Below are 18469 nucleotides of genomic sequence, written 5' to 3' on the forward strand. Positions count from 1 at the left end.
GGAGCTCTTTATCAGTGATGGTGTAGTTCATCTCACAGGGTGTAAGTTTCCTTGAATAGTAGGCCACCGGGTGGAGCTGCCCTGTGGTGGGATGCCGTTGGGATAAGACCTCTCCGAGGGCGAACTGGGACGCGTCGGTCTCTAGGATGAATGGCAACTGAGGATCCGGATGTCTGAGAATGGGGGCTTGAGTGAACCTCTCCTTCAGGAGCCGAAGGGATGCTTCTGCTCCCCAAATGAAGGGTACGTTCTTCCTTAAGAGGGTTGTGATGTGATGTATGGTCTTGGAGAAGTCCTGAATGAAGCGCCGATAATAGTTGGCAAAGCCAAGGAAACTTTGCACAGCCTTAACGTTCGGCGGAGTCTTCCAGTTAAGAATAGCTTCAACCTTGCTCATGTCCATCCTGAACCCCTGGGCATCTATAATGTATCCCAAGAAGGCGACTTCTTGGACATGGAAGAGGCACTTTTCCAACTTAGCATACAACGAATTTTGTTGGAGCTTTCTCAACACGGTCTTCACATGGGTGATATGATCTATCATAGTTGATGAATAAATCAAAATATCATCGATGTAGACCACACAATATTACTCCAGACACCCTCTTAGCACCTCGTCCATGAAGAATTGAAAGGCGGAGGGGCATTGCAGAGACCAAAGGGCATTACCCTATACTCAAAAAGGCCAGCTTTGGTCCTGAACGCCGTCTTCCACTCGTCCCCTTTCTGTACTCTTACAAGATGGTACGCTCCCCGGAGATCGAGCTTCGTGAATTAACGTGCTCCTTTCAATTGATCCATCAGGACTGGAATCAGGGGGAGAGGATAACGGTTCTTTATTGTCACCTTGTTGATGGCGCGGTAATCGATACAGGGTCTTAGCTCATCACAGTCCTTCTTGGCTATGAAAAACATCAGCGAGGAAGCAGGGGAGTGGAGTGTCTGATAAACCCGGTTGCCAAGTTGTCCTCAATATAGGTTTTCAGATATTGGGTTTCCTTTTCCGTCAGTGCATACACCCTGCTGCAAGGAATATCCGCTCCCGGGACCAGGTCTACACGGCAATCATAGACCCTATGGGGTGGTAACTGGGCAGCCTTTTGTTTGTCAAATAATGCGTGGTACTCTAGGTATTCTGTAGGCAGAACCGTGGCACAACAGTACATCTTGAGGGTGCATGCATTCGCCAAGTAGGTGGCTAGTGAGGGTTCAGTAGCTAAAGGAAGGAACTCCTGGTTCCTACAATGTTCTTTACAATAGAGTGAGTTCATACTGACGGTGCGGGATGACCAGCTCAGAAAAGGATCATGCAGGGTTAGCCATGGCATTCCTAGGATGAGACGAAATTGCGGTGCGTCGATCAGGTCGAACTGTATATGTTTTTGATGATCCACCCCGAACGCCATCAACAATGAAAGGGTGTGATATACCACCGGGCCTGATGAAAGGATTGTTCCGTCCACCACCTTCACCGTTTCGTGTCTAAGCTTCTTTTTGCAAGGGATGCCCATCCGTAATGCGAAGTCTTGGTCGATGTAATTCCCAGTGGCCCCAGAGTCCAAGAGGGCATCAATCTGTAATTTGTCTCGAGAAGTAATCCAAAGAGACACACTAACATTCATGTGGGCCACTGCTGGATGGAGGGTGTTAGCAAGAATAGGGGAGATCATGGGATGTTTGGATCTCAAATCAGAGACCTCCGTCTGGTTTGAGATCTTCAGTTTTCCGACTGGTCTTCGGCCTTCATCGTGGCCTGGACTCGAGGAAGGGGAACGCGTCCTGGAACGTAATTCCGAGCTCGGCATTCCTTGATGAAATGCCCTCCTTTACCACAATGTAGACAAAGTTTAAGTCGTCTCCTTTTATCCTTTTCTTCGGTGGTGAGGGGGCCTCTAATCCCTCCGATCTGCATAGGTTCCGGCTCCTCTGGTGCCTTGGTTTTCTCTTCTCCTCCTACTCTTTGTCTTGCTAGAGGATAGTAGACTCGGTTCTCCCCCCTATGTCTATTCCCTTTTCTCTCTAGCAAGCGATGATCTAGCTGGACGGTCAAGTGAATGAGCTCTGTTACAGTTGTCGGTAATTGTACCACTTGGGCTAACACGTCCTTCAATTCTCCTCTTAAACCCTGATAAAAGAGGGAAATCCGTTTCTCCACAGGGCAGTCCGTTTCAACTAGTAGGCGATTAAAGGTGGTAATATAAGACAAAAGATCTTGCGAACCCTTTCTCAATGTCATTATCTCATGGTCAAGCGTTAACATGTGAGACTTTCTGTCGAACAATTTTCTCAGCTCAAGACAAAAATCGTGAAAACTATGGAACACTGGGTCATTGCGTTCCAGTAAGGGGATGGTCCAACTCGACGCATTCCCCCCCATGTACGACATCATAAACGCCGTTTTTGCTGCTTCATCCTGAAAGACCGCTGGCTTGCACAAAAAATGGAGACGGCACTGATTAAGAAAGGTCTCAAATTTTCAAGGTTCTCCGTAAAACCTCTCAGGAGGAGCAAGAGGTATCCCAGTGTTCTGGATTATCTGGACCGTAGGTACGGCAGCTGTGGTTGTAGGTGGAGTAGACGTAGGCACAAAAAAAAACCCTGGCCGAGATGAAATAGGTGGGGGCAATGTGGCAGGCTTGAGCAAGGGTCTCACCCCTGGTTTCGTAAGAGCCAAATCAGACAACTCCTTGCGCATCAGGGAAACTTCGTGATATAACGCTTGGTTCTCTGCACGAGAGGTATGGACCTCCTGTCGCAATTCCAAGAAACTATCCAATAATGTAGCAAGGGTAGCATCGGGATCCATCGTCTGGGCTGGGCGGTATTCTTGGGCTTGACAATCTGTCGTGATTGTAAGCAGCACAAGAACTAACGCGCGCCACTAACCTTATCCGGATGACCAGCAGAGACGATCGGACGAAAGTCCCCTCGACTTGTCCCAACAAAACACCCAGCAGTGAAGTTATAGCCACTTTCTGAGCGTGTATTGCAAGAAGCCGGGAGGTGATAAGGTGATAGTAAGATCAAGGTTTGCTGCACTCTCTTCTGGGTCTGGTCTGAGTTATCCACGAGATCTCGGTTGAGGAAGGTACTGCAGCGTGGGGAGACAGAGAGCAGGAGTAAGTACCTTACTTGACTAGCATCAATCCCTCCTACCCCTTGGTTACTACACTTACCAAAGGCAACACTGTATTGTTCGTACAACTTTATGGTGCTGTACCCTAATTCGAGATAACTGGATACTTGTAAAGGAAAGTTATAGTCACTTCCCTCAATAGAGGTCGTTGGTTTCAGAGAGACTTTTCTACCCTCCGGCTCTGAAAGGTACTCTTTGTTACAGAAACGTGGCGTTTCTTGCCCGTCTCGTTTTGCCCTCAATACTTCTTGGGAACAAAAGATGGCCAAAGTAGCAAGGAAGGTTATAGGACTTACGGATCAATACTTGACTTCTAAGGTCGGGAAACTCTGGTGCAATAAAGAAACATAGAATGTGCTCCGCGCAGTTTGGAATTATGAAAGTAAAAGGTTCTGAAAGAAGAACGATCCCGTTCTTCCTTAAAAATATTTGCGACTTGCAGCAGGAAAAACAGCTTCTCCTCTGACCGCGCAGGCTCTTCGTCGACGCGGGGAAAACACAACTCTGACCTCGCAGGCTCTTCGTCGGCGCTGGGCTTCTAGGCAATAAATCCGGCGGGGACAACACCTTCCGCCATCACCAAGACTGCCAAAACAATTGTCAAGCACCTTCCTGCTGCAGGGGAGGAGCCTATATAGGATCAGCCCGTTTTCCAGCCTTCCAAAGCCGCATTGCCCTCTGGGACATGTAGTCCGTCTTTAGAGGACACCCTATTCGACGTCTCTTTCTTCTGGCTGTGGTGGCGAGAGAGATTGCGACAATCACGCATCATGGAGTAGTGCAAAGTAAAGCTAGAATTGCACCAGAATTGCTGCCCATGGGCAAACCAGGCATAGGAAATGTAGGAAAAGTGGCAGTGGTAAATAAACATCAACATCACAAATTACTTTGGCGATCTCAACTATGTCACTGAGGTCGTCAAACTGCAACTCAGAGTAGCGAGGAGGCCACCACAACCACCGAGGCAGTGAAGGGGGAGGAAGCGTGTATTCCAGGAGTACATTTCTGTCATTAACCTGAGGTAGAAGGAGGTCATACAGTTTAATAGACTCAAGAGCGAGTCCATCATGGAATTGCTGGAGAGGATTGGACCAAGTCTGCAGCCACTTACTGCAAGCCCCAATACCATACCACCACATGTGAAATTGATGGCTATGCTCCAAATGCTAGCATCAGGTTCCTTCTAAGTCACAACAGTCAGGATGGCTGTAATTGCACAGAGAGTGTGTTCTTCCTTTATCCCTTCTGTTTTGGATGCCATGAATAAACGCACACCTCAGTACCTTTTCATCCCCCAAAGTACACAACAAAAACTGGATACCAAGCAAGAATTCTATGCCATAGCTGGATTTCTGCATGTTTTTGGTCCAACTGATTGCACATATGTGCAATTTGTGCACCCTGCTTCAACCCGAACAAGCACACTTATTCCATCAATGTCCAGGGCATAGTGGACCATCAGGGAATGTTCATTAATGTGCTGGCAAAATATCCTGAAAATAAACATGATGCGTGCATCTTCCACCACAGTGCCATCAATGAGAGGTTTTAGAATGGTACAGATGGTAATTGGCCTACTTATTGGTAAGGAAAGCAGAAATTTAGATTACACTAACTACGAAGTTGTAATGTATTCAACAATATCCATCTCTGTTTTTGTGTATGGATTTCGTGCAAAGTGCACATTCTGGGAATAACTTATGCAAATATGTACACAATTGTGTCATTCCCTCACTAACCCTTCAATGGAAGTATGGGAAATTCCACAATCAGAAGTATTGTATAATCTCACTCTGTGTGAGTAGACAGAAACACATTTTCTGCATATTAGTTAAGTTTGAGATAAGTGTATGTGCAATTGTGTATCAAGTTTGGATTATCAGTTGAAGTAACAACTAAATAAAAGGTGTTCATCAATTAATTTGCTCCTAAGTAAATGTGTCACACATGGCAGCTAACCTGTAAGTTGACTAAAGTATCAGGAGAACAAATGGAAGAAGAAGTTGTAAGTTCCTTTTATGTCATGCACTGTAAGTGTAGCATAAATCATGTCTAAATGTCAACTCTAAGAACATATGTGATACCAAAAGTACAAAATGCATGTATTTTTCAGTCATTCCAACATCCTAGGTCCAAACATACACATAGATAATAACCCACATTTACGTACTTCATCAATGTGATAGATGAAAAAGTTACTGGCTCTAGTTCCCTTCATTTTCTGCATCTTAGTCCATCAACGTAAAACTGACACAGTCAATGAATATGCAGTAAAATATGTCACACACTATGAAGTAATATAGGAGAAAACGCAACCATGGTAAGATATCACAGTTTACCCAAGACCTGAAACTGAACCCTCTCATCATTGATGTCAAAACCAAGGCTTATAAAAACAGACTCCTCTACAAGGCAAAATCACATACATACATACATACATGTGAAAACTGAAAGTTTTGTGTACAGGTCTGTAGTATTACGTTACTTATATTTACATCATGTTGTCGCATATGAAAAAGCCCTACATTGCCATAACTCTGTAAACCTAAGTTCAGCAAAACAACGTCCAATACAAAAAGCATTAGCTGTTGTTTGGAAAAAACAATAAATATCCATTTTAGAAATGGCTTACATTCACCAAGCAAATAGCCATCCTAAATTAAGTAAAAACATCAAAGGCTTTGCTGATGTCATGCACTCAAGCATGTATGTCAGACATGTTGGAACTGTCACAACCTAGATAGGTCTGAATGTATACAAGACATAGTGATCATAAATGTGTTACTTGGCAGACATATTGAGTGTGAAAACATAGCGCTGTTAAGATTCAAAAGTACTTATCATAGTAATCTACAGCCTGGAAATGAAAGTCAGCATGTAGCTCTGTATTATGTCTCACAACATATACAATATGTACAATGATACATAGAAGTTGAACAGACATGTTCAAAGCATGGTCGACAATACCTAACACATATCTGTTAGAATTTAAGGAACTGTGAATGTGTTTGTACAAATAACACACAGGGCCAGGTATGTCTAAGTAACAATGTACAAACCATTGTATGTTCGTATTTTCCACTTTTCAGGTGTCCAAGAATATGAGCTGCAACTATGGCTTATGACCCCGTTCAACAATTCACAGATGGCAGCTGAAAACAGATGTAACTCTGCTCTGACAAAGACAAGGAATGTCATTGAGAGGATGTTTTGGGTCCTAAAGTCCTAGTTAGACTGCCTGGAGAAATGTCAGGTGAAAGACTCTTTTACTCACCTCCTATTGTGTGCAAAACCATCCTTCTGTGTGCAATATTGCATATTTTCTGCTTTAAAATAAATGTGCTGTGGGACTATGAACAACAAATTCAACAGGAACTGGAAGAGGATGCAGACAATGATGCACACATACAGCACACAATTGGTAGGTTGGCGGAGAATGGACCAAATAGTGGCAACCTATTTTTGCATGATGACATGCAAAGTATTGTTACACTGACAGAAAATATGTTAAGTTATCATCCAATAAATATGGTTTTTGTAACGCATTCATTGTGCTATATTTGTGTGAATGTCAATGTACATATCTAGTCACTTACATCTTCTCAAATGGATGTAGGCCTCAACAGTTATGAATCATGATTTCTGAGCTATTTATAAACAGGGGGCCATATATCCAACTAAGGGGCACATTACGATCGCGAGGGAACATCCGCATGGGCTGCGGCGTTCCCTCCTGCGCAATTAGGATGTGACCGCCACCCTGGCGGTCACATCCTCTATGTTTAACATTGCGGCGGGTGCGGCTTCAAGCTGCACCCGCCGCAATGTTAAAAATGCATACATTGCATTTGTATGCAGAAAGCGGCAGGCACCACGCGGTGCCTGCCGATTTCTGCATACAAATGCAGGGGGTACCATAGGTACCCCCCATGTGCACCCCCACCCCCCCTTCACCCAAGGGGCCCGCTACAGGCCCCCAAGGTGAAGATCCATATGCTTTTCCACAGTGGAAAACCCGCTGCAGAAAAGCATTTTTTGGCAGCCATCCTAATATGTCTGGCGGTGTCTGAGAGACACCGCCACCATATTAGGGCTTTTCTGCTGCGGTTGTAAGCCAACCACGGCAGAAAAGCGGCAGACTGAAACCAACGCCCACCAGCCATCCTAATGTGGCGGTGGGTCTTTGGTGGGTCAGCAGAGGATTTTCCGCTTCCTCTGGGCCGACGGTGGCTTCCGCCGGCCCGGAGGATGCGGAAAATCCTCCATCATAATCGGCATTCTGCATTCTGTCCATCAACTGTGGTTTTTGCATTTGTCACCCTGAGTGGGATGGGTATGCTCAGACGTGAGTCCCTTGCTCTCCACACCACTGGATTCTAGCAAGCCGGGTTCAAGACGGCTGGAATGCCAGAAACCGGTCCTCGGAAGCTTGTTTCCGGTCCAGGGAAGGCATGGCTTGGCAGGTCGGGCTCGACTATTCCCATGAGGCACAGGGTCAGACTGATTTGCATATGGCCATGTCTGAACTGGGGTGGTGTGGAGTGCAAAAAAACTATGGATTTAGGGTTAGATCTCTGTACTAGGGTGAATGTATGACATTGTTCTGCATTCTGTCCATCAACTGTGGTTTTTGCATTTGTCACCCCGAGTGGGATGGGTATGCTCTGATGAGAGTCCCATGCTCTCCACACCACTGGATTCAAACAAGCCGGGCTGAAGACGGCTGGAATGCCAGAAACCGGTCCTCGGAAGCTTGTTTCCGGTCCAGGAAAGGCATGGCTTGGCAGTTCGGGCAGTATCCGGCAAGGTTACCTGCCCGAGCGCCACTTTCCTGCTACCCTAAAACTCTGTGCAGAATCAATTATTATATCATGGTATATGTTGACATCATATTTACCCATACCTCCAACTTTGATGCATTATGTTGCCGGGAACAACTTCTGTTCTCTATTTTGAACTTGCTTAAGAAAACTACAGATAACTCAGATCATATACTTGACATTTTACCTATGATTTTTAAACCTTTCTACTAAAGTAGAAGGTTTGTCTAGTGGGAAAATGTCGGAAGCTTGTTTAATGTCTACAAGACTCAAGGGAATATTCTTGAAAGTGATGCAGACTCCCTTTTGTAGAAGATTCATTTATTCTCGAAGAAGATCTACATAGGGTGACCATTGGTGCTTCTCCAAATACCCCACAAGACTCTCTCCCTATTTATATTCGGGAAAAAGCAATACATTTTAAATGTTAGTACAACAACTGGTTCTAAATCGACAATATATGGTAAGATGCAGAGCGTTAAGAGGAAATGTTGCAGGATATGCAAAAAAAGAATGAGGAATGATTTGATTTTGAGTATCCCTTATAGGCTTATCACTCAGATGGGCCTGCAAAGCCTTCAAGTCCAATTGTTTGATCTCGTTCTCCTTTATCAATGGTGCAAGCTCTTTATTGTATTGTTTAACAATGACATTTCCTATTTGAATCGCTCTCAGTTATTAAAATGTACATCACAATAGGTCCTTTAAGAATGATAAGGCGTAATGATATTTTAACAGTTTAAATATTGAAGCCTGTAAATGAAAAGAGGTCTAGGTTTGATTTTAGATTGCTCTTTGCTGGGGCACAGGTGTTTTTTCACCAGGTAGGAGTCAGTTTAGATTTGACATGAATACGACTAATGATGCAATGTCCCTTTGGAGATTTGTAGGGCCCAAATAGAGAAGTTGGTAAAAACACTGTTTCAACTCATGTCTCTGTTGGGGCAAAAGGTATATTTGTCACTCTGGAATCTGGTAATAATGTGTTTGGTGCCAGTGCTATGGATGATGTTTCTAAGTGCAAATGACTAGCTGGCACACTTAATTCTAATTATATAGGTAGGCACAACATGCTAAGTAGTTTTAGAAAGAGTATTATAGTTATTTTCTGGAATCTAGTCAAATGTACCATCAGGCCTCAGAAGCTTAAGGCCATATTTATGAGAGGCTTGCACTGGCCTTGTGTCACGTAGCACTAAGTCATATATGAAAAATGGCACATCTTCAAAAATGTGTCATTTTCTAAGGCATGCATGGGGCAAAAGTTGCACTGAATGCAGTCGAGTGATGCATTATTTTATATATGCAATGTTGGTTTTTCGCCTCAAAATACGACTCAACTGTAGCACAGTGGTATTGATTGGTGCAACACTGCATCACGCATCATGGAGTAGTGCAAAGTAAAGCTAGAATTGCACCAGAATTGCTGCCTATGGGCAAACCAGGCATAGGAAATGTAGGAAAAGTGGCAGTGGTATATAAACATCAACATCACAAATTACTTTGGCGATCTCAACTATGTCACTGAGGTCGTCAAACTGCAACTCAGAGTAGCGACGAGACCACCACAACCACCGAGGCAGTGAAGGGGGAGGAAGCGTGTATTCCAGGAGTACATTTCCGTCATTAAACTGAGGTAGAAGGAGGTCATACAGTTTAATAGACTCAAGAGCGAGTCCATCATGGAATTGCTGGTGAGGATTGGACCAAGTCTGCAGCCACTAACTGCAAGCCCCAATACCATACCACCACATGTGAAATTGATGGCTATGCTCCAAATGCTAGCATCAGGTTCCTTCTAAGTCACAACAGTCAGGATGGCTGTAATTGCACAGAGAGTGTGTTCTTCCTTTATCCCATCTGTTTTGGATGCCATGAATGAACTCACACCTCAGTACCTTTTCATCCCCCAAAGTACACAACAAAAACTGGATACTAAGCAAGAATTCTATGCCATAGCTGGATTTCTGCATGCTCTTGGTCCAAATCATTGCACATATTTGCAATTTGTGCACCCTGCTGCAACCCGAACAAGCACACTTATTCCATCAATGTCCAGGGCATAGTGGACCATCAGGGAATGTTCATTAATGTGCTGGCAAAATATCCTGAAAATAAACATGATGCGTGCATCTTCCACCACAGTGCCATCAATGAGAGGTTTTAGAATGGTATGAAACTCAAAGGGTGGAGAGTTGAACAGCCTTTAGTCTATCTTTGAAAAATTCAAACGAAAGTCTTTTTGAAATTTTTAAATAAAATTGATCAAGTGCGAGGTAGCTGCCTGGGAGGCGTCTCTTGTCAGGACGTCAATTATACATGAACAAAGCTGTGTTCCCAACGGTTGTTGGAAGCATCCCCTGGCGCTTCACTCATATGTGGTTGTAATACTCCTTCAAATTAGTTTGAGAAAATAAATCGTACTGGTTCTTCAAGAATAAGGTTTTTATGTATTCATCATTTCAAATCTCTTTTCCAAACAATACATTTGTATATTTCGTTGTTTTAATGTGAAAAATAAACTTTCATTTAGTCCTATGCATTTCGGGCTGAAGAGCCCTTCATCTGGGACATGAAACTAGAAGCAAGACAAAAAAAGCTATTCAAGCATTTGCGTTTTGACCAAGATATATGTACATGAGAAACATACTTATATTAGTAAAATAGTGAATCAGTGATAAAACTAAAGTGCAGCCCGTGAAAAATGTGCTTGGTGAGAAATATTGAAAAAAGTATACAACATCACTCACGTGTTATTCTTTTCGACTAGCTAAACAAGCTGTGGGATATAATAAACATTGCACATTCATGAGAAAATAATAAATAAGCGAAGAATCTCTAAACTGTTCTTCCTGTGGGTGAGAAACTTACTTGGTGGACGCATTGGCGTCTCGTCGACATTACAACGCGGGTCTTTCTCACTCTGTCGCGTAGCAACCGAATAGGCAGTCTATCGCGGCAGAAGTAAGAAAAAGGCGCTTGAGATTTATGTCTCGGATCTTTCCATTGGTCGGAGTTCCGATCACGTGGTCGGGAGTCCGCCAATCAGTCTTGATCACCGGGGAGAGTTCATGTGCTTGTTTGAAAAAATGTCAATAAAGATTGGATCTCTGTACGAGCAAATAATAATATATAATATTTGGAGCTCATAATCAGAAACAAATAAATGGGGACAGTTCTAATGATCAGAAAGTGAAAAAAATGAACAAAAATATGAACAATCTTAAAACGATTAGAGATCGACCTCCAGTTAATCCAATTGGAATCAAGGCAAAAAACAGACCTGTAGAAAAAAGTTCAAATGGGTAAATGCAATGTTATAGGTAGCATATGAATTCAGTTCGATCATTTAATCCATTTGGTTTCGAGGAATTCAGTAGGTAAATCCAATGATTCTCCCTCTGTAAAAGATAGCGATTATTGTCTCTACCTTCCTCTTTCACAATTGTTTCCAGTACCACAAACTGTAGTTGAGAGACATTATGACGTGCTTCAATGAAATGTGCTGCCACTGACGATTTGATGTTACCAGTTCTGATATTTGACTTATGTTCGTTCATCCTGGTTTTGATCTTACGTTCTGTCTTTCCGACATATACTTTGCCACAGGGGCATTAAGCATGTAAATTAAATTGGTTGTGTCGCAGGTTGCATTTACTTTAAGTTTAATTTTGTGACCCTTCATTGGGTGGTTAATGTGGTCACCTCTGATCAGATTGTTGCAATTGCCGCAATGTAAACAAGGAGTTCCTCTGTATTTTATAGGATCATCAGTTGTAGTTTTGAGAACTTCACCAAGATTTTTGTTTCGGGTAAAAGCAAAAGTGGGAAGGTCATCAAAAGAGTGTTTGAAGTCTGGTTCCGCCTTTAAGATATTCCAATGCTTTTTGATCACCTTTTTAAATTTGAGTATGAAATTACTGAATGCAGAAATGTGGCACATCTGCCATAAATCTGGTCTTGTGTTATATGAAGCAAGCACTCATGTTGCCAAGGAATGGCAAGCATGCCTTTACACAATTGATGTGCACTATTTATCAAGAACACGTCCTGATGAATGTATTTGCATGTCATTGTTTTGGGATACAGGATGTGTTGCGATTTTTTACAACTCAATTGACAATGACACTGCACACTATGTCAGTCAAACTGCCTTCTGGCTAAATTCACATCACATGTCACCAGCCATACTGCACATGGTATGAGGTTTATGGTGCAGAGCAGGAATATCGACTGGGAAATATCATGGGACAAAAATATCGCCGCAGAAATATCGTTTGGAAGAACTATCGACCACAAAAATATAGATGACAAGTATATCGACTGACAGGTAAGTAATATTGATTACAAAAATATAGTTGTAATAAATATCGTTTACAAAAATATAGTTTCCTAAAATATCAATTTTTTAATAATGTTATATATTTTTGTGTTTTTAATAAGGATGTGCTGTCATTTTATTATATGTTTTAGAATTTTTCTACTTATTGATTTATTTTAAGTTTAATTTTGCATTATTAGTTCCGTAGCGGGTTGTGGGTTTATAGGGGAATAGGGTGCGAAGTAATTTAATTATGTAAAATTTATTTATTAATGAATGTTTTAATTTAATAATTAATTATAGTTTAATAATTAGTTGTTAATTAATTTCAATTAGTTAATTAATAATTAAGTATGTTAATCGTTTAATTTATATTAGGTGTGTGTTGTGGGGTTTATATATGTAAATGGTGTGCAGGGTGGTAAGTCATAATTTTTTTGATTAATTATTCAATAGTTTAAAATTAATTTCTATTATATATTTAGTAATTATTAATTGTATTTGTGTAATTAATTTTAGGTGTGTGTTGTGTATATATGTGTAAATGGTGTGAAAGCTTGTAAGTAATTGATTGGTTAATTATTTAAAAAAATAATAATTTTAAATAATTAATTAGTAATTATTAATTGTAATTGTGTAAATAATTTTAGGTGTGTGTTGTGGTGTATATATGTGTAAATGGTGTGAAAGCTGGTAAGTAATTAATTGTTTAATTAATAAATAATACACAATTAATTTTAAATAATGAATTAGTGATTATTAATTGTAAATGTGTAATTAATTTTAGTTGTGTCTTGTGGTGTTTATATGTGTAAATAGTGTGAAAGCTGGTAAGTAATTAATTGTTTAATTAATGAATAATAAAAAAATAATTTTCATTAATTAATTAGTAAATATTAAATTTAATTGTGTAATTATTTTAGGTATTTGTTGTGGATTTCATAGTGCTAAATATTTTTTTTTATCTTAGTTAATAAAAATATATTTATATTTATATATTAATTATGTTAAAATTAGAAATTAAATGTATTGAAAATGTTGATATTTTTATTTTTTATTTGTAATTTTTACCCCTGCGCTATCTAGCGCGTTTCCTACTGTTGCACTCACTGGGGTGGGAGTAGTACATTTAACCCCTATGCTATCCAGCGCTTTCCCTACTGATGCACTCACTCGATTGGGAATAGTAATTTTTATCCCTACGCTATCCAGCTCTTTCCTTACTGTTGCACTCACTGAAGTGGGAATAGTAATTCTTACCCCTACGCTATCCAGTGCTTTCCCTACTGTTGCACTCATTGGAGTGGGAATAGTAATTTTTACCCTCCTGCTATCTAATGTTTTAACTATTAATGTTTTTATTTTGTTATTAAATGTATATATTATTTTTTTAATAGTTTAATGTGTTAATTAAATGTAGAATATATTAAATATTTTTATTTATTTTTAATTATTTATATATGTTTTTATTTTATTTTTATATAAATAATAAAGTTTATAAAATAAATTAAGATAATAGTTAATAAAATGTATTTAAGTAAATATATGTATATGCACACTTTTTTGTGTTTATATTATACAAATTTAGTTTATTTGTTATAATTAGTTAAAATATATATTAAAATTAATTTAATTTGTTAATAATAATAATATTTAATTAATTTAATTTAAGTTATGTTATTTTTTAAAGTCTACATTTTTTACATCTATATTTTTTACATCAATATTTTTGAGTCGATATTACTGTACTAACCTTTTTAAGTATAGGGAGGCGATATTTTTGTTATCGATATTTTTACATAGATATTTTTTTCATCGATATTTTTGATATCGATATTTTAACATGGATCCGAAGTTTGACACATTCATCATCAGTATATGCATCAAAGCACAGCAAGTTACCTTGCTGTGCTGCCCCAAAGTGAAAGGGCAGGAATGCATTGTCTTCAAACTTTATGGTGCATTCCTGTCCTTTAACATCACAAGGTACATTTTTTATGCCTAGTGCCATTGGTTTTACCCTTGTGTGGTCGTACAAGGGGACCTGAGCTGATGCTGGCCAGAAGGACTCAAAACATCACATGCCTGAAGCATGCTTCAGGAATGTGATAATAGATATCTCTGACCATTTACCTCCAGTCAGGTCAGTCCTGCAAGGTGACTAGCTGCATTCCATAATCATGCAATGTGTTCATATCATAAGGGTATTGAAATTTGGAAATACACTGGGATGTCATAATGTTTATTTTTTATTTTAAACTGTGTCTAGTTGCACTATTTACAATAGATTGTCTAAATCATTGTCTTGTAGGTGTACATGTGCCTTTCACTCTGGATAAAGTGGACAGATTCTGGTACCCTAATGCTACAAGTAAATAATGAGCACATAGTTGTAGCTCTGTGACCCATTATAGCTGTAAAAGTGTGATGTGTCTGTGGAGATATTCATCACCTGCAAAGAATTGACAGTCAGTATGCCAACACAACAGAAGGGGTCCACAGAATCAGATAGAATTGACAAGGAGGCAGGACAAGGAGGTGAATGTGGGGGCAATGTAAGCAGGGCCATTGGATTTATGCATTTATGCATATACGGAGATGCTTGCAAATGTATAGTTGTGATACATTTGGCACATGATCCATCATCTGCCGCTTAATCTGTAGATGTTCAATACAAACAAATTGTGTCCTATCTCAAATGGTACAAAAGTGACAAAACGTTTATCAACAGGTGTTGCTGCAAAGTGGAATGACCTTAGCAAAGCTGTGTCTTCAGGTTTCTTTTGCATATTGCTATATTTAAGTATGAAACTGGTACTAATGAGGTGCATGCAATACCCTGACAATGTTACTCAGTTTCTATGTGAAAGAATAATGAAAGAGAAAAAAAGGTACAAAATTTGTGTCATTCTGCCGCATATTTTACGTTATCTTGCACATACTATACTCAAACCTGCTAAAAAAAACTCTGACTTCTCCTGCAACACAATTCCAGTTTGACTGAAGAAAGGAGTGGGTAAAGATCCTGCCAATCTACACTTGAAATATGGAGGACTCATACCTGCTACTGTACCTGTGTGGCAAATCCAAAGGCAAGTTGTATAAGCATGAAGGACAGTGTCAGCAGGGTAGCCCTAACGTTCAAAACATTTTACTACTGATAGATGCTGGGAATGTGACAGTGACATCCCAAACCTTTTCCAGATTATGATTTAGAGCCATGAAAGGGTAAACTACTCTGGGCCCTATTATGATGTGGTTGGAAACGTCTCCGACTCTTGGTCAGAGCATTTCTGACCTCATCCTAATATGCCAGTTGCATATCTTTCCGACCGCCTCATCACGATGTCAGGTTTAGGAAGCCTTTCTGTGAGGCCTTTCCGACACAGAAAGGCTGTTGGAACTCAACTTTGAGGGCCCCCAGTGGGGACACCTTGGATGCACGCCGTCCAGTTAGAGGCCTCTGTTGATCCCTGCACCCTTGGCAGGTACCTTGAGGTGCCTGCCACAGGGTGCAGGGATGAACTGCACCTCCTATTTTACAATGGGAGCATGCATTCCGGCGTAATACATGCTCTCATTGTATAATATAGGAATGCAACCGTACAGTGTTTGGTCACATCCTAATTAGTCGGTAGGGGACTGCCGACCGGGTGTCGTTGGGCCCATGACCGAGACAATGTCGGGTGGAGTAAACTCAGTCCAACATCATAATAGGATCCCACTGTGTTTCTGTAAGGATGTGAGCAAATTTTATGAAGTATGGATAATTCATCTGTTTGAAAATTGACCTGATGTATGGCTGTTGTAATCCTGCCCCAGGGGTGAATGAGCCTCCCTCCGACAAGTCCATATCATACCTATGTGAAATGGAGTGACAGAGGAACAATTACACTGATTCCCTGGAGGCTGCAGGGATGTACTTGTGCTACTGTATTGATGTATTACCTCTCTGCCAGACTGTTGCACATTGTCAGTGTAGATGTCCACATGGCAATATTCTGGCCCTATGGCTTAGTGCTGTAAACTGGATCTTAGCCTGCATATCGCCGTGAAATGTGTATTTTTGAGCACATGGTGCATATTTCATGGTTGTTAAACCTGTGCTGCTCCAGTGGGCCAAACTTAATGGATAAAGTATCATTGGCATGAGTGTGGGCAGTTGGACAAATGCACTATTTTGCACATGGATTGGCACTGAAATACCTGCTTCATGCCCGATCTCCCCTATGTGCCATTTTTTTGACACACACATGCAATGCAAGGTGAGAAGTCAAGTTGCAGCACTGTGTAAAAGTTGAAAAGCAGGAATGCACAGAATTAGCTGGATGCAGCACATTACAGTACATACCCATTGGTGGGGTAATTGTGCTCTGTGCCTAACTAGCAACAGCGCAGGCACTCTGACATCATGGTGCAAGTGCACCCCATTATACACAACACAGTACTTGACCAGATGAGTACTCCTGCATGCATACACAGACTCCTGATAAGAACTGACCTTTTAATGTGTGTGCTGATGAATGCAGCTCAGGTAGAATGAGTTTACAGAAAAGTTATAAAGGAACTTATGGTTTAGGTACACCGGTGTACTGAATGCTTTATGTCAAATTTCAATGTTTTTGACTGATGCTAAATTGGCGAAATTTTCAAAAGTGAAGTCTTTCAGTAGTGAGACACCAATCTTCCATCTATGTGGTGCCTACCTGACGCAGAGTAGGTAAAGGTAGCAATGTGTGCTGCCTTGTCTAACTCCAGATGAGTTATGCAATGCAGAATCACATACCCTGGACTAGCTCACCTTATTACCCCTCACATATGTTTGTGACCAACCTTGACCCCCCTTGCGTGATGCAAGACCAACACCAAAAGTGAACTATCTGGACCATGTCCACAATTTCCTATTGACATATCGTCATGAGTGTGACAACTTATGAGTGATATGCTTGTTATCATATTGTGACAATATTTCCATATTGTACACCTACATTGACTTCACTTTGGCTAGTTTGCAATGTTGTAATAGGAGATGTCTTTGACTGAAGGTATATTGTCTATTTCATTATCTCAAAATTTGGTGTATGTCTGGACAGGCACTTATGATTGCATGACAATGTCAGCCAACTTTAGGAAAACATCATGTACATTTACAACTTTTTTTTGTCCTCATTTTGCCAACCTTCTTGCTGATATATCTCACTTCCCTCAAAGAAAAGGAGGGGTAAATGAGCTAGCCCACGCAATCAGAACTGCTGTTTTCACATACATCTCCCTGCACATAAGAAAAAAAACATTCTCCAACCTTTTATCATCACAGGCACTATCGTTTTGATGAAGTTAACAGCACTAAGACAGTCCGTAAACAATGAGGCATTTTTAGATTTCCAGAGCCTGTAAATTTCCCATCTTGCCAACAGTACCACATAAAAGACAAACTTAGATATAGCGGAGTTTGCTCGTATGCATGCTTCAAAATAACGCCCAAAGAATATCAGTCGAGGGCTTAACTGGATCTGTTGGCCGATCATGTCCTTTAGAAGATTGCATATCAGTAACCAATAGGGTGCCATCTTTGGACACTCCGTAAACATATGTAAATTGACCGCTGATGGGGCCATGCATTTTGGACAGGTATATGCATTCTGGTTACCCTTGAAAGCTTGGCCGGAGACCAATAAAGCCTATGAGTAGTAAACAGGTGGGTTCTCTTGAGAGAGGCAGGTTTCACTACTGCACATAGTATAGAAAAGGAAGTATGCCAGACTTGGTCAATGTTACCTTGCCCCTCCCACAGGTTAGAGACATCTGAAAAGCACTTATCATCTACCTCCATCAAGGCACAATACCAAATAGAGACCTCCGTCTTTAATAAACCAGATCTCATTGCCTGTTCTAAAAATGGCTCTGCCTTCTCTTCTTTACCCACCCTTGGGTGGCCCACCAGGAACTTAACTGGTAATACTTAAATCTTGTTAACTGATCTTTGGCAAGGTTTCACAGAGTCTTCACTCCACTAAACTTGATCCCTCTTTCAGGTCTGCCCAGTGACATACGCCCGCCATTTTTAGGGTTGACTAAGCTGATCAGTCAAACATTCAGGAGTGACCGGTGAATCACAAATCGGTGCCTATGATGAAAAATATGGAACTCCCAGAATCCTTCGAGTAAACATCATTGTTCTTAAAGCAGTTT

The sequence above is a fragment of the Lissotriton vulgaris genome, chromosome 6, assembly GCF_964263255.1.
Source record: "Lissotriton vulgaris chromosome 6, aLisVul1.2, whole genome shotgun sequence".
Taxonomy (NCBI): domain Eukaryota; kingdom Metazoa; phylum Chordata; class Amphibia; order Caudata; family Salamandridae; genus Lissotriton; species Lissotriton vulgaris.